At 40.8% G+C, this 18,456-nt stretch overlaps 1 protein-coding gene across 2 annotated transcripts in view; it reads left to right on the top strand.

The window, feature by feature from the left end:
* The window catches only part of COL14A1 (collagen type XIV alpha 1 chain), a gene marked incomplete at its 3' end in the record, with an annotated part of 1,869,522 nt that overhangs the window by 684,585 nt on the left and 1,166,481 nt on the right, over positions 1-18,456 (top strand).

The raw sequence follows: 18,456 nt of genomic DNA on the forward strand, positions 1-18,456 counted from the left end.
TGAGTGACTCTAGTAAGTCCAGGTGGGTGGTGTGTTTCTCTTGGTTCATGGTGTAGGACCTGTAGCTAGTAGTGATGTGGTAGGGTGCTTTAACTATAGTTAGTTGTACCTGGAGTAGCTCAAGAGAGTCATACTGTTTAACCAGTCTCTATGTGTATCTGGCTTTGATGAAGATGGATACACCTCCACCTTTGTTTTTTTCACATTTGTTTTGAGGTATAAATGTGTGGAAGGCATTGTAGCCTTGCACAGCTGAGTGCTCTTTGCAGCCTTAAAACATGTCTCAGTAACTGCACAGACATCAGCATCTTCCAAGGTGAGGAGTGCTTACAGGGAGCACAGCATAAACTTGAGTTTGTCTCGAGTGGATTTTTTTATGTCATAAATGTTGTCGTTTTGACATTGCACAAAAGAGGCACTATGGTGGAGGCAAACACCTTTGCCAGTATCTGAAAGCCTAGAGGAGACGGGTAAAGACCATCTCTAGCAAAGCAGCATGGTCTGTCAACCATGTCTTCCAAGGCTGACAGATACTGGATCCCCCTGGACTGACACCAGAAGCTAAGCCGATAGTTGAAGTCAATTGTTTTTTGTTAATATTGTGGCATTTTCATAGGTGAACATAGGAGACAGCTGAATGGGTGGGGCCAATGGGAAGGAGTGTGACCAACTAGAAAGGGGAAGAGCTATGCTCAAAACCACAAAACTGGGACTTTAATTAAATACGCTGCCCTGGGTGCCAAACCGTCATTATGAGAGTCCAATCAAGACAAAATGAAGTGGAGAAGAAAAAAACATATTTCAGTGCATTGGCTACATGACAGCTTATTTAATATCTAGATGGAAACAAAAAGGTTGTGAGGCATGAAAAAATGAATTACTTTTGAAGTACATTACTGGAATGCCAGTCAAAATCAAGTATAAAAAAACAAGCAGCACTCAACTCAAACCACTTCTCCTTGCACTGCAGTTCTAATTATAATTTATATTCAGCTTTATAAAAGTATCAAGTAACATGCTGAAAGTAGCAATCTCTGTGATACTGATTATCCCCACTTCTAAAAATTTTCTGACCCAAAAAGACCTGCTGCGGTGCTGCCTGACAACAACTGTCTACTTGTTTCATGGGGAAAACATGATCAAAGTAAAAAAATGAACAGCAAACATGAAACAAGCTCAAGATACAGTGCTTAAAGGATTACTGCACAGGTTATGGACCACACATGATAGATCGGCATTCTGTTTTATTTACAGGTAAAGCCTGCAAAGATGATTGCAAGTCTCCAACAAATGTAATGAGACTCTGTACATACTGTAATCCTGTCCTTTATTACAAATACTGTCATATGCATTTCAATACCTAAGGTTTATATGTTATCTAATTATGTAAAGATTCTCTGCATGGCAACAACAAAAAAGGCTTTCAATGTTAATAATTATTTAACAGTATGTTAATTAAAGCTTACTTGCATCTTACAATCTCAGACAAGCTTATCTGATGGTCATTAAAGCATTGCTTCTTAAATACAGAGCAACAGGCACTGCAACAGCATGCATTTTCTGAATAATAAGCATAAATCAACAGTACAAAAATATGACAGAAAACCAGAACATTCTGCAAAATCAGATGAAAAGCCACTGTAGTACTTGTGTCTGCCTTGGATGGGGGGAAACATTGCACACTTACACTGCATAACTGCTCCTTGCCTTGCTTGGACACATCCAAAGTCACTACATGAGGGAGTGGGGTACAACAAGTATGTCACAATTTGAAGCATCTCTGGCTGACAGCAATGGCCCTGACATATTTGTCATTGCTCTCAACCTCAGAGCAAGAAATCTGGAAAAAAGCTATAAATAGGAGTGGGACAAAGGACCAAAAATAAGGACAGTTTTTAAATATTGTTCTTATAAACTTAGAAAGATAATAGAATAGTAAGTCTTGCATTAGTACGAATTTTCTGAAGGGTATGAAATCGAAGCTCAAATGTCTGTCATTATTTTCTAACTTCAGGCTTTAATGATTTGCCACTAATTTGTCAGAAAACTACAATTTTATGAAAAATGGACCAAAAATGTGATGCAAAAATATAAACTAGCCACACAATATAGCTGGGAACATATCAAAAAAGGGACACTTTTTTAATATTAGTACTGTTAAGTTGAGCAGCTGACAAAATAAGAGAATTTACGTACATTTCTAAAATAAAAGTAATCTGTAACTCTGATCATTACAAAGTGTAAACCCGCCACATTTCTTCCAAAATTGCCATTTTGTGGAGGGATTATTTGGGGGAGAGCAACATTTTGAGCCAAAATCAGTGACAGTTGAAAGGTTTGAATATACCTAATTTGATAAAGCGATTCATTTGCACATACCGCTCAACCTCTTAATGCAAGAAATCTGAACAAGGCCAAATATATTGGGGAAACAAACAAACAGTACTAAAAGTTGCTCTTGTATAAACTTAGACAGTTGATAGAATAACAGGTCTTGCTTTAGCATGCATTTTTCTGAAGGGTATGAAGTCTGACGCTCAATGTCTGTCATTATTAAGTAACTTCAATCCTAAATGATTTGCCAGAAAACTACAAATTTTATAAGGAACAAACCAAAAATAAGAAGCAAAAATCTATTAATTCTGTGAAAATCTGGACAGTTGAGAGGTATAGTTCAGCTGGGAGAATTGTGTGTCAGAAATTCTACACAACGAACTTAGCTCTCCAGGTGTGGACAATAAGTACCCCCCAAAAAAGCGAAGATCTAAGAGAAGTGATTGCTTCAATCTGGCTTCATCACTTTTAGTAGCATTCAGACTCAGTGAAAATATTCAGTAACAAAAAAGTCTGTATTTGTAGACAGTTGATTTAACTGTTTCCTAATCGAACACATCCAACTAAGAACTGGGAGGGGGTTTACCTGAGCTGATCAGATAATCAATAAACACCTTCCTGATTTGTATTAAATTATATTCCTTGTATAATACAGTACAGTTGTTAGAGTGTGTTTTAAATTTATTTATTTGAACATTTTTCCAGTAAACAATGAAACAAAATGCATGCACCAATAATGACAAACTGCCAAATTCAGAACATTTCCATCATAAACATCAACTCAAACATCTACAATCCACCAGTATCAGTAAATATGCACAATCTCTGCAGAAGTAAATGTCATCTAAATAATTCCATGTTAAAGAGATCTGTAACTAATGAAGAGGTTGCTGCTAGCAAACAACTTTATATTTCATTGTTTCATCTACAAATAAAGTGCCTGTTGCCCTTGAGGAATATATTGCCTATGTTACATTAAAAAAATGATAAGCTAGTAATATTGCAATAGAGAATGGATGGCAAACTGATAACAGGTTCATTGTTACTAGGTATCTCCACCAAAGAGGACATTCTTAGGACTGCAGCATTCATCCCCTTTAAAAGTACAACGCAGTACAGTATCTGCAATGCATCTATATACTGTGGGAGTAGAATACACAGCCTTCTGCATCGAAAGCAACTACACTACCTGTTGTGCTATTAACAATACAAGCAGACTCAGCATAAGCAGCACTAAATTTCTCTTCAAGCTCTCAGCTCCTTGTAAAATCCACCCGACACTCAACTGTATCTCTCAACTTTGCAGCACAAGAAATCTGGAAAAAGCCAAAATTTATTGGGGGGAAGAGGGAGACAAAAGCCCAACAACCAGAGACACATGTTAAACATTGCTTGTACAACCTTGGAAAGTTGCTAGAATAAAATGCTATATTACCACCATGCATTTCACTGTCAAGTCTAGAGCCCAGGACCCTATGCACTACAGTCAGATCAACATAACACTAGCCTATATGCAATGTTTCTTGAAAGACATGAAGACTGAAACTTAAATGGATATCATTAAGTGAATTCAGTTCTCACCATAGCACTCAACTTCTTAGCAGAAAACACCTGAACAAAGCCAATAATGGGGGAATACATCCCTAAAAATAGGGACAATTTTCAAATTGTTCTCTCCTGCCTATCTGATGAAACTGGTCATCTTGGGGCAATGTAGAAATTGCCTCATGTACACAGACAACCCTCTCCGCCTACCACCCAACACTACAACCTGTGAGAGATGCACTTATATAGCCAAACTGGAGGTAAAGCTCTCTCCAATCAAGACTGAACGTGACAGTCAAGAGGAGAAGGTAAACACTTGCACCACACCACACTCATCACATAGTCTCACTAAATCTACACTACCAAAATCCACACATAGAAACACAAAAACATTTGCGGAGGCTCTCAATAATAATCTGCTCAAGCAACAGAGACCACCAAAGCAGAAATTCAAGCAACCTCCACCCCCCAACACAACCGAAATGACATATAGCCTGCAGACTCAGTGTGCCACTCAATCATAGCCAATAAGGCAAAACAACGAACCCAACACACTAGTCATAGGTGACTCTATAGTCAGGCACACTGATGTCCCACTCACAAGGCTAAACAAGGAGAAGGTTACTGTCAGCTGCCTGTCGGGTGCCAGGATCCACCATATAACCCACGCACTCAGGTCACTCCACAACAAGTACAAATATGACTCTGTCATTGTCCATGTTGGTGTGAACAATCTGAGACATACCTCCCTGGACTACATGAAAAGAGACATGGAAGAGCTCTCCGATCTTGTAGCCCAGGCAGGTATGACCCTAGCCCTGAGTAGCATTCTGCCATCACCCAGAATGATGCCGCAGTACAAGGACAAAATGATTGACCAACAATTGGCTAAGCTTCTGGTGCCATTCTAAAGGGATCCAGTATCTGTCTGCCTGGGATGACATGGTCAACAGACCAAGATGCTTTGCCAGAGATGGCCTGCATCTGTCACCCCTGGGATTCTGGATACTGGCTAAGGTTCTTGCCGCCCCTATAGTGCCTTTTTTAGGCAAGGTTCAAATGACAAATTCACCACCGTAACAGGAACAGGCAAGCAAAAACTGAGGGTGATGCTACTCAATGCTAGAAGTCTAAATCTCAAAATGCACTCACTCAAGGCACTCCTTAAAATGGAGAACATCGATATCTGTGCAGTGACTGAAATCTGGTTCAAGGCTCCAGAAAGCACCCCTGCACTACCAGGCTATAACTCATACCACACTTTTCGGCCATGTAACCTGGACTGGAACACCAAAGGTGGAGGTATGTCCATATTCATTAAGGATATCCACACCTCCAGTCTAGTTGCTCAGCATAATGCAGCCGAGGTTATCTAAGTGCAACTAACTCTGGGCAAAACTGCATTCCAAATTGTAGCTTACTACAGATCATCCACCATGCCCCAGGATTCCCACTCCTCTTTTCTTGATGTACTGGAAAATATTAGGGTTCAACCAAACACCCTAATAATGGGCAATTTCAACTATCCCACCATTAACTGGGAAAACTACTCATGTACCAACTCCTTCGCTCAATGCTTTCCCGAATTCATAAACTCCAATGCCCTGGATCAACTTATCCACACACCCCCCCCAGGGGCAACAATGTCCTAGATCTAGTCATTACCAACATGAGTGACCAGTGTTCCCCACCTGAAGTCAATGCCTCATTGGTCCGATCCAACCATAAGCTAATTACCCTAAATATCCACATCTTGCCCCCACCCCCCATTTAGGAAACCATGGTAAAAAATTTCTCCAAAGCCAACTTCATGCTTCGTAAGACAGAAGTAGTGAACTTCATGACACTCATGCAGATGGACAATACAGTTACGACTACTGAATCCTACACAATTGCACTTTATAAGCACTTACATGAGTGCATGGATCATGCTATCCCAAACAGAACCAAGATGCTATCCTCCAAAAAAAGGAAGCCAATCTGGTGGTCCCTTGCCATGAAGAAACTGTACAACATAAGGAAGAAATTGTTGCAAAAGAGAGTAAAATCCCACGAGTGGAGGAGCTCCCTGGTTAGCCTCAGTAAGAAGTTGCGATCCCTGATAAAATCCTTCAAAGCTAGTTACGAAAACAAAATCGCCACTGATTCTAAAGACAACCACAAAGCATTCTATAGCTATGTCAAGAATCTCAGTGGCAACACTCAGATCTGCTCTGAGTTACAGCACAATGGCACTAAATATGCAGACCCAACTGATATTGCCAACATTCTGGCAGATAGGTTCAGTGCTATGTTTACCCCCCTCTCACCCCCTAAAGAGCCCATCTCTATACCGGAAGAATGCAAAGTTCCTGTAATCACGGCAGCACAGGTAAAACCCACACTCTTCAAAGCCAAGAACACAGCATCCATGGGACCAGACAACATCCCAGGCTGCGTTCTACATGAACTACAGAACGAACTGGCACCCCACCTACGTACCATGTTCAGTCATAGCCTCACCTCAGGCTTTGTGCCTGCTGAATGGCGCACAGCAATGGTTATCCCACTCCACAAGGGGGAGCCTCCACGGACCCCGGGAACTTCCACCCCATTAGCCTGGCGAGCCTGGTCTGCAAGGCCATGGAATGTATCATCATGGAACTTATAAACAAAGACATTGGTAATCTCCAAACTCTGGACCCCACCCAGTTCGGGTTTGTAAAAGGCAGATCATGTCTCCTAAACCTGATAGACTTCTTTGAAGTAGTCATCAAAGCCGTAGACAATGGTAAGGTGGTTCTCAAAGCCTATCTAGATCTTGCCAAGGCTTTCAACACCATCTGCCACTCTAGAATTATAGATAAACTCACTAAACTAGGTATAAATCCCAATGTCACAAGATGGGTTTACAACTGGCTCACTGGCAGAATCCACACTGTGAAAGTAGCTGACTCCAAATCCGACTTCAGACCAGTGACAAGTGGAGTATCACAGGGTTCAGTCCTGGGTCCTCTCCTGTTTGGTATCTACTTCTCTGAAGTACAGGCTAACACAGAAGGTCTTTGGCTAATGAAGTTCACAGATGACTGCAAACTAGGAGCCATAATCAAAACTCCTAACGATGTGGACATCCTACAAAAGGGCCTCACTGAGAGACAGATGCCTAGTGTCAAAGCCATGGCCTCAAGCTCAATGCCAAAAAGTGCATTGTCATCCCCTTTGGTAAAAACTCTGTACCCATGAACTACAACATAGGCAGTAGTATACCTAACACCGAAAGTGTGATGAGACATTGGGACACAGGTGGACAGAAGTCTCTCCTTTGATAATCACATTGCCACAGTAGTCAAGAAATCCTTCTATGTGGCACACCTCATCACAAAAGGTTTCTCATCCAGAAAAAAAAAGGTAATTGTTCCCTTCTACTAATCACTCATTAGACCCATTATAGAGTACAACACCCCTTTTGGTATGTACCTTACAAGACATCTACAACAACTGGAAAGGCCGCAGAAATACCTCACAAAGAGGATTACTGGCCTCAAACAGATGCCCAACACAGACCGTCTCAAAAAACTCTAGCTTTACTCCGTTGCATATTGCCTACTCAGAGGTGATCTCTGCCTAACATACAAAGCTATGTCAAACCCAGAGCTGTTAGACATGCTCCACTTAAAGAAATCCCAATTCCTCTGAGCTACACGCTCTAGGGACCTAAACCTTGTCACTACAATAAACAGAACATGCCGGAGGGATAGATTCCTGTCCCAGAGACTTCCCATACTCTGGAATAAACTACCTATCTATAGCAAACAAAGCTTCTCATTAGCAATCTTCAAGAAAAATCTTGATGATTGGATGAGAAATAGAAAACTTACCCTGGGGATCACTTCTGTGGCTCTGCTTGACAGTGGCACAGGAAAATAATTTTCTTGGGTGGCAAAAGCCAGGGTACCTTTTTGGCTGGGCTTGTATAGGCCCCAGGGCCAATAGCCTAGTACCTACCTATGAACCTATGAATATTGATCTTACAAACTTAGAAAATTGCTAGAATAAAAGGTTTTGTGTAGTGTTACCATGTATTTTGTGAAGAATATGAAGTCTGAAATTCAAATGCCTGTCATCAGATTCAGAACAAACATATGAGGTATGAAGTCTGAAATTCAAATGCCTGTCATCAGATTTAGAACACATATGAGTCAAAAATCTCTTGTTGCTATCTGTATCCAGGGGTCAGGGATTGAGCCTGAATAACTGTAGTCACCAGGAATATTGAACTGGGGCATTTTACACACACACACACACACACACACACACACACACACACACACACACACACACACACACACACACACACACACACACACACCAGTCTGAGGTCATGCAGAGCTTCTGAATTACATACACATCAGTCTGAGGTCATGCAGGGCTTCTGAATTACACAAACATCAGTCCAAGGTCATGCAGAGCTTCTGAATTACAGCATCATCAAACAAAAAGTCCAGAGCCACCATTACTCCCTTGCAGCAGCAATCAGTCTGAAGATTGTGTGCAGGGAGCCAGTCAGAGTACATCAAATAAGAGCCTGGAGTATCAGCTGCTATGTAGACTGCAGACATTGCAGTCCAATCTCCATTCTCCTTGCAGTCTATGCAGTTTGTAACTGCATAGACTTCTAGGGCATCGCATTGCCTTCTTTTTGTAATTCGGACTGGTTAGATGGCAGTCCATATGCTCAGGACTTCCAGCTAGTTTTATGTTCTTTTCATTTTACAGCTGGGGGGGGGGGGCTGCAGTCCAATAGCAGGTGCCACTCATGGACTTGAGTGCATGCGTGAGTTGACAGATCCTGACACCTGAAAGAACAGCTGACCACGACCTTCTCCTTGTCCAGCCCAGTGAGGAGGACATCTGTGTGTCTCACTGTGGACTCGCCTATGACCAGGACATTTGGTTTTGATGTGTTTTGCCTTAAGGGCTTATCTGCTGAGACACTGGTGTGTATGTTATGTGTAGTGGATTCTATTTGCTTTGCAGTGTGTGCAAGTGGTTTGTGCTTTGGAGGTCTCTGATCTTTTGGTAGGCTTCTACTGAGTACCTCTGCATATCTGAGTTTGTGTTATGACCTTGTTTTGTATGAAATGCGATGTATGTGTGCTGACAACCTGTTTGTTGTCCGGTTTGTTGTTAAGTGAGAGAATTGATACCTAATTCACTGTGTAATTACACCTCTCACATATTGTATTTGTTGTAGGAGTAAGTGGTTGTCAGCATACATGAGGTGTTTCCTACATTGAATCAGGTTGCTCACGTTAATTAGGCTGGCCAGAGAAATGGCTGGAAACTGACTGTCCATTATGACAGGTTTTTATTGTAACTACTATTGGGGAATGGGCTAGTTTGACCTGATTTTGCTCTAGGGTTAACAAAGGGGCTTACTCTAGTGAAGGTTAGGGTGAAAACTATGGCAGCAATTCTCAGTGTGCAGCTGAGTTTCCCACAATGCAACAGGGAATCTTGGGAAGGCCACTAACAGATGTTGTGGAGAAAACTGTTTTTCAAGACATTTGCATCTATACAGGGCACCGCTGGACCCTGTTGTGCGGTGCACAGCTACATGCAAGCACACAGCCTAAATACAAGTAAAATTAAACACTTTTAAGCTAAACTACCAAATGGGAAGCACACAATGGGCTTTCCTCCAGTAATCTATAACTTGGATGAGACTCAGAGTGCACACTTCTGCCACAAGGGTGAGGGAAGGGCCCTCCTAATGTAAGATGGCTGGAAAAGTGCTGAAGTGTAACAATACAGTCTGGATTCAGCAGATCTAAATCTAGTTTATGCTATGTACTAATTGCTTAAAGCAACAGAACAGCTTTTTTTAAAGTGCAGAAAAATACAGTAAAAATCATCAAAATGAGCCAGCAAAATAATAAAATACAGTCAGCAAAGTGCAAAAGAAGCTCTCAAGGTACTTATTTTCTGAATATACCAGTGGATGGTTTGGATTTCAGCAGAATCTCTCCAGACCTCTGGCAAAGGTCGCCAAAAATTGAGCAGCACCTGTGCAAATGCAAGGTTTAAAAACAGGTAAAATTAAACACTTTTAAGCTAAACTAACAATGGGAAAGCACACAGTGAGCTTTCCTCCAGTCATGATGATTTTTACTGTATTTTTCTGCACTTTAAACTTGGTTGACTTTTTCGAAACGGTCACCAAAGCCATTGATGAGGGAAAGGCAGTCCATACAGCCTACCTCGATCTGGCTAAGGCCTTCGATACAATACCCCACTCGGGTATCATTGAAAAACTCATCAGCTTAAATGTCAACCCATACATCACAAGATGGGTTGCAAACTGGCTGAGTGACAGAACCCACAGGGTCAGAGTTGCTGGCGCCATGTCAGACTCAAAGCCTGTCACAAGTGGTGTCCCACAAGGCTCAGTCCTGGGCCCACTCTTGTTTGGCATCTACTTTTCCGAAGTACAAGCAAACACAGGAGGGTTATGGCTGACAAAGTTTGCAGATGACTGCAAACTGGGCGCCATAGTAGAAAACACATCTGATACAGATATCCTTCAGAAGGGTCTCACAGAAACGGATAACTGGTGCGAGAGCCACGGCCTAAAGTTAAAGGCCAAAAAATGCATAGTCATACCCTTCGGGAAAAACAAGGTTACCCCTAGCTACCAAATAGGTGGCAATCCACTGAGCACAGAAGAAGTTATCAGGGACCTGGGAACCCAGGTTGATAGTAGTCTGTCATTCGACACCCATGTAGCTAAAGTAGTTAGGAAGACCTCCTACATTGCCCACCTTATCATGAAGGGATTCTCATCTAGATCAAGGGAGGTCATAGTCTCCCTTTACTCATCACTCATCAGACCAATGATTGAGTACAATGCCCCATTGAATGTATCTGACCCGACACTTGCAGCAGCTGGAGAGGCCACAAAGTTCCTCACCAAAAGGATAAAGGGTCTCAAAAATCTGTCCTATGCTGCCCGACTGAAAGAACTCCAGCTCTATTCAGTAAACACGCTTGCTCAGAGGTGACCTTTGCCTAACATACAAGGCCATGTCAAACCCAGATTTGATGAATATGCTTCACCTCAAAAATCTAGATCCATCAGAGCCACAAGGCGGAGACTTAAACCTTGACAACGCTATTAATAGGACGTGCTGGAGGGATAGATTCATCACCCAAAGACTCCCTATGCTGTGGAACAAAATCCCGGTACATGTGAGGCAGAGCACCTCGCTGGCCTTGTTCAAGAGAAATCTTGACCAATGGATGGGAGATCACAGATATACCCCAGGGATAACCTCAGTGTCACTGCTCGACAGAGGCACAGCAAAATAATGGGTATAGTTCCCCATACTAAAGGGGTGGCGTAAGCCACAAAACGATGGGCTAGGCTTGTAAATGACCTCGGGCAGATAGCCTAGTATGAACCTATGAACCTATGAACCTATCTCCAACTCAGATGAGGCTCAGACTACACAGTACTGCCACAAGTCTGCAGACAGGCTCTGTAAAAAATGAGCACAATCTCACAAAAGTGTATTTATTTTATACAAGCAGGATGAAAGATGTTTACGCAATTGATTCTTCGGGATGATCAGATAAAAACACAATAAACTTTAAACCAGCAGTTTCCAACTTGGATGGGTTGAATTGAGCTCTGCTCCCACCAGAGTGCAAAAGAACCCTCCTGTCTCTTGTCTCATGCATTCAAAAAAGATGATAGACCATTGTATGGGTTCATGATATTTATTGTACATAAACATGTCAGGAACTGTAATTGGAACATGGATTCACTCATTACTTCAAACACACTCACATGTGCATCTCCATTTATGCCTGCATTCACTCTGGCTGACTGTACAGAATGTCAGTGCTCTTGCACGTGCTCAGTACTTATATGCACATGCTATCTAGCTACACTGGCTGATTAGGAACAATACACATAATGATCTACAGCCTCCCTCTTTGATTTGTTCAACATGCAATAGGAGAACAAGACAGTGTATATGCTAGATATCTCTTCAATATTAACAACAAATCAAAGCTCAAGTCCAAGTTGCTGTGTGTTTTAGATTGGGTCTGGAAATTGTACCTGATCTTGTCACATAAAAGCTTTGAGTAGGCTTAGCAACAGTGATAGTCTCTGCGGAATTCTTCTCAACAGGAACTTCGGAGATTACATCAGGATTATTTGAGGAAAATACACTGTTCCCTGAAAGTGGAACAAATGTAGGGTCATTCAGGGAAACAGAGTCTTTGGCACAGGCAATCTGCTGTGTCACTGGTTTGGAGACTGGAAGTTTATGTCTTAGCTTCCTTCCGAAATCCATTCCTTCTGACTGCACATTATAAGATTTCAGTTCTTCACAAATATTTTTGATAATTCCCACTCGATCATATCCTCTAGATGTTTGCATTCTTATACTCTCTCCTTGTCTTAATGGTCTAAGAAATTTGCTAGATTTATCATAGTACAACTTTTGTGCCTGACATTTCTTCAAAGGTTGGGTTTTGACCACTCTGTTTTTCTTTGCATTTGGAATCAATAGTTGTTTACTGATCACCAAGGTTGTTCTTGTCTGTCTAAACATTAATCTCTGAGCAGGTGAACCAAGCAAATTATCTCAAGGAATGTTTCTGAGATTGAGTAGGTTAAGAAAAACATTGGTACTATCTGTCTTATATTTCTCTAATAAACATGTTGCACTTTGGACTGCACGCTCAGCTAATCCATTGGACTGTGGATACTCAGCACTATCAAGATCACCCAGACAAACAACTGAACAGTGTGATAATAAGAAAACAGAACTTGAAGTCATGGACGTCAAGAATTTTTCCTCATCACGTCTTGATGAACTCAGAAAACATGGACAAAGTCCCAAGCCTCAGCAAATTTCTTGAACTGCTGACTTGTAAACTGTGTACCATTATCAGATACAACTTTATGTGGACTACCATGTATACAAAAATGTATTTTCAATTTTGTAATGACAATGCTGGACATTAGATTAGGAAGAAGGTCAATTTCAAACTAATTCAAGTAAGAGTCTACTAACACTAACTAATGTTGACGATTCCATTCAAAAATATCAGTAGTAACCGTCAACCATGGTAGTTCAGGAATCTGGTTTATCCAACGTGGTTCTTTTTATTGGTGCGATTTAGTACTATTGCAAATAGAACATGCTGGAGTTTCCTTCTCTGTATCTTTTGACATAGAAGGCCAAAATACTATGCTTCTTGCCCTTCTTTTGATTGAATCAGTACCCAGGTGACCACAATGCAAAATCTTTGATATGTTCCTGTTGTAATGCTGAAGGAATAATCACTTTAGGACTTTTCATGAGGATTCCATCTTCCATCATGAGCTCATCTTGGAAAGGAAAATATTTCTGTATGTCAAATGGTAGACTGGTTTGTCACACTGGCCATCTTTGACTGATAACATGTTTCAGCTTCTGTAGAATAGGTTCCAGAGCTGTGTGTTTTCTGAGTTCATCACGACGTGATGAGGAAAAATTCTTGACTTCCATGACTTCAAGTTCTGTTTTCTTATTATCACACTGTTCAGTTGTTTGTCTGGGTGATCTTGACAAAGCATCTGCAAGGTATAAATATTTTCCTTTTGTATAAACAATATTGAAATTGTACTTGCAATTTTAACATCAAGCGTTGCAGGCATGCAGGGCATAAATGCACTGGCTTTTTTAAAATTGTCACTAGAGGACTAAAGGTTGGTGATCAGTCTCTATATGAATAGGTATGCCATATATACAATCACTGAACTTCACATGTGAGAACACTACTGCCTTCTTGAAGACATGCTGCACCAAGACCATACTTTGAAGCATCACACAAAAGAGTTACTGGTTTGTGAACATCATAGTATCGCAATGTGGGTGGACGGGCAATTTTCTATTTCAGAAAGTCAAATGCTCTTTGCTGTTGCTCCAACCAGGACCAGTTTACATTTTTGTGTATCAACTGATGTAACGGTGCTGAAATGTCACTCAAGTCTGGGATCAACTTTCCTAAATAGTTGACCATACCAAGAAAACATTGTAAAGATGTGACATTGTCTGGAACTGGCATCTCAAGAATTGCTGCTTGCTTAGATGGATCTGGTTGTAAGCCACAACTGGTAAACAGATGACCCATGTTAAATAAATTCGTTAGAGTCAGACTGTAAAAATCATTGAGTTATTCAAACACAATGTCAATTAATAACAAACAATAATGCAGGAGCACTCAGATATCTTATTCTCTAATGTACATTAGGAGGCAAAAAACCATACACAAAGTTTGTATAGAATTTTGACTGCTTTATTGACCAAAACACATTGGTTATATACATTTCATTATCAGTTTTGCCCACCTCACTGGTGTGGTCAGTGACAGGGTCTTTACATCATAGTAATTCATAAAAAGTGCTGAATTTGTGTTTTCAAAAGTCCTTTTCCCATGAGAATGTTGCAGCCTTGCAAGCAGCTGGTCAGTCACGATGACCTCCTGAGGATGTAGCCAATTCAAGGTTCTCTGATTAGTTCAAATACAATAGATGTATGTCTTCCTTAATGCCTCCTTTGTCTTTCTTGTTCCCAGCTGCACTATCAGAGATAGTGCTTACAAGGCTCTCCTGGTGGAGGCAGGAAAGAGGACACACATGCGAACAGATTTATTATTTTCTAACTTTGCAAAATAATCTTTACTTGAAAGACATGAGCCAGACTGCATCTGCAAGCTGCCAAGGTCAAATTTCTGATTACACTGCAGCTTGTGCTTCAAGCAATAATATGCAGGTTTATTTCTACTATTATTCTAGTAAGACAGAATTAAATGCATTACATAACCTTTATTCTTTATTATAGATTTAAGTACATTTATTCCTAACTAAAGCACACATTTCTCTATATTTGATCACACAACTTATATATGTTTGAGTGATTAAATACACATCTTCCTAAGCAGCACACATTGTAAATATATTTTCTAGGCAGCATGTATGTAAATATATTTTCTAAGCAGCATATATAGATTTTTCTAACATTCTCCCTCCTTTTAATGCATTTAATGCTATGTGAAACATAAACAGTATTAATTCATTTCTTAGCCTTTTCCTTTCAAGGACTTTCAGCTAAGTAAGTCATTTGTTTTATATTTCAGATAGGCTTTCACTTGGTATCAACAAATTCAATTCTATATCTTGGTACATAGTTTCGGTCACTGATACATCAACTAAGTCTTTAACTAATTTTTTCACACAGGGTATCCAGCAGACACATGCTCCAATTATGAGCAGTACCACACAAATTGCAATCAGAATGTTCATAAGGACCGACCCCACCCCCCAAACAGATTCTGGAAAAAGTTCGTCAGTGGGTTTGGGCCTGGTTCTGCCATTGCTGACACCTGCTGTATTACCTCCAGGTGATCATTAATTTCATGCTGGTTGTCTGGAATGTACGCAGCATTCTTCTTTGATAAGCGCGCACGTACCACCTCTCGCCGCTAGGGTGAAGTCGAGAGCCATTCGGTTCTGTAATACAACTGTTCTCATTGCATTCATCTCATCAGTCACAAGTTCAAGAGCGGAAAAAGTCGCATTGCTCATTACTTGAAGTTTTGACAATTTTCTCAATTCCCAAATCGATTTGACTGCTCCATAGGTTGGGAATATTCCAGCCCAGGATATAACACTGTCACTCAAGTCCATATGGGTCAATTTTTCTTTGTCCTTCACAGAATGATCCTTCCAGCTTGCTTCAATCTTACCCACTGGATTAGTAGGTTTTCTGACTGTATTTTCAGCTCGGTGAGCTACATCTCTTACATTACGTATTTTACCCAGGGGCAATTCTGCAGTATGTCTTATGGCTGGAACCAGATAACCCAAAAACAACTGCGGACCAGTTCTCAGGTAACCATTTATAGGCCTTTTTCCCACAAACAAAATAACAGTTTTCTACTTTTGTACTGATGCGGGTTAACCCTGAATGAAACATTTTCTTATCTATAACAGAGAATTGTCTATATATTTCAGGAGATTTTGCACATTTCTCAATGTTGTTTTCATCAAGCTTAAATATGAATCATAATTCGTGCAACTAGTACCTTGGTCTATAGGTTTTATATAACATTTATAAGACACAGTTATGTTACAATTACTCCAACCAACCTGGAGTGTATCATTTTAACAAAACAAACAATTCCTTTCTGAGTAACAGGCAAATGTAATGCCACTTTGTCTTGTGATCTCACAGTGCCTGTGTCAAATAACAGGTTTTCCCAAGTTGCATTTATTCCCAAGGGACAGCAGACATCAAAAGTCCTCCATATGCTGTGGGTATTGCAGTACAGACCCAGCAATTTGAAACGTTCATAGTCTCTACATAAACTCGTTTCATAGCCAGGTATGTGTTAAAGTTTGGGTGCCAGTCTATAGCCAGTCCTTCATCACGTTTATTAATTTCACTTCTGTAGTTATATGCAAGAAAACCATAACAACAAAAGGTTACTACAAACATAGTTATTAAGTGTATGATCAGTAGGCCAGTGAACCAGTGTCTCTTGGGTTGTTTCACATTTTATTCATTCTGCCTCTGGCCATCCTGTTCCTGTGGTATGTCCAAACTAAATTTCTTAACAGGTTTGCAATGGGTTAAATGAACCCAAGATGCTCTCTCAGCGATTTTCACTGCAGTGGGTGTTGCCAACAGTACCTGGTACGGACCTTCCCACCTTGGACTCGCCCAGTTCTTTCTCTTTATGATTTTCAGCCAAATCCAGGACCCGGGTCAGCACGGCTTCTGGTTTTGTTTCTTGTTTATCTGGAAAGAGTTCAACTGCAAAACAGTCTTATTTGTTAATAACTTTTCATATAACTAGCTAATGAGCCATCGGCCTCCAGCTCTGCAGGCATGAGGGCCTTCCATTGTGGCACACAATATGCCCTTCAAACACTATTTCAAAAGGGGTCAAGCCCTTTACATTTGGAACAGTTCTCATGCTCAGCAGTGCTAAAGGCAGACAGCAAATCCAAGTCTTTTGAGTCTCACTCATTAATTTTCTCAACTTGTTTTTCAAGATTCCATTGTACCTCTCCACCAGTCCTGCTGACTGAGGGTGATAAGCACAATGGTTTTTCAAAGAAATCCCGAAAAATCTCCCAAGCTGCTGTATTGTCTGGTTAACAAAATGTGTCCCATTGTCACTATAAATTCTTTCCGGTATGCCAAATCTAGGAATGATTTCTTTCACTAGGGCCTTTGCCACTGTTGCTGCATCCGGATTTCTAGTTGGAAAAGCTTCTACCCATTTTGAAAACATATCTATGATTACTAAACAGTATTTTTCCCTTCACATTTGTTCAGTTCTATGAAATCCATACAAATAGTATGGAGCGGATAGGGTGGTGTTGGAAAACTCCCTCTTTGGTTTAAATGCTCCCTGTGCATGATGTTTGCTACAAATATGACATGTTGCACAAAATTTTTGTGTATAATTCGTAAATCCATATGTTTGGAATGTTTTGTTAACTAACTGTACCATCCCCCCTGTTGAGACATGGCTCTGCCCATGACTCAACAAAGCTGCATATCTAAATAAATTAGATGGCAATATGGGCTTTTTCTCTTTGGAGATGTACAGTCCCTCTTCAAGGATTGCTCCTCGTTTTATCCACTTTTGCTTTTCTGCTTTTGTAGCTAATGTCTGCATTGTTTTTAACATTTCTAAATCTAGAGTCTCAGAAGGTTGTAGTTCTTCATTCAAAAGCACAGTTTCTGGGTTTGAGGCAGCTTGCTTAGCTGCATCAGCCCGAGCATTCCTTTGAAATTCTGTCTTGTTGTTTTGTATGGGCTGCACATTTACAGATAGCTATTCTAGTGGGTAACTGAATAGAATCTAACAGGTTCAGAATTAATTGCGCATGATTAATCGGCTTGCCAGTAGATGTTATCATTCCCCTGTTTTCCATTGTTGTGCAAAGACATGCACTGTAGAGAAAGCGTACTGACTGTCAGTATATATGTTAACACATTTGCCTTTAAGCTAGAGTGCAAGCACGTGTCAAAGCTATCAATTCTGCTGCTTGAGCTGACAGGTTATGTTGCAGGGGTTGTGCTTCTATAATTTCGTCATCAGTCACTACTGCATAGCCCACTAGGTTCTTCCTGTAGGACCTCGTCTACAGGACCCATCCACAAAAATGTCACCTCTCGTCAGCTAAAGGTACATCAGTAAGATCTTGTCTGGGTGTGGTTATTTGTTCCATTTCCTGTAGGCAGCTGTGTGGTATGCCATCCACAGGAATTGGAAGTAATGTCGGATTTAATGTTGTACAACGTTCAATTGTCATATGGGGTTGACTCAATAGTATGGTCATGCAAGAAAGATGTCTGGCAGGGGATAAAAATGCTATTTTTCCGTGCAGTAAAATTATCGCAACGGCATGGGGTACTCTCAACGTGAGAGGATGAAACAACACCACTGAGGCTGAAGCTTGCACTGCCATAGCTGCTGCGACTACTGCTTGTACGCAGGGTGGTAATGATCGTGCCACGG

Source organism: Protopterus annectens, chromosome 3.part1 (genome assembly GCF_019279795.1).
Source record: "Protopterus annectens isolate FY-2018-M chromosome 3.part1, PAN1.0, whole genome shotgun sequence".
Lineage (NCBI taxonomy): Eukaryota > Metazoa > Chordata > Ceratodontiformes > Protopteridae > Protopterus > Protopterus annectens.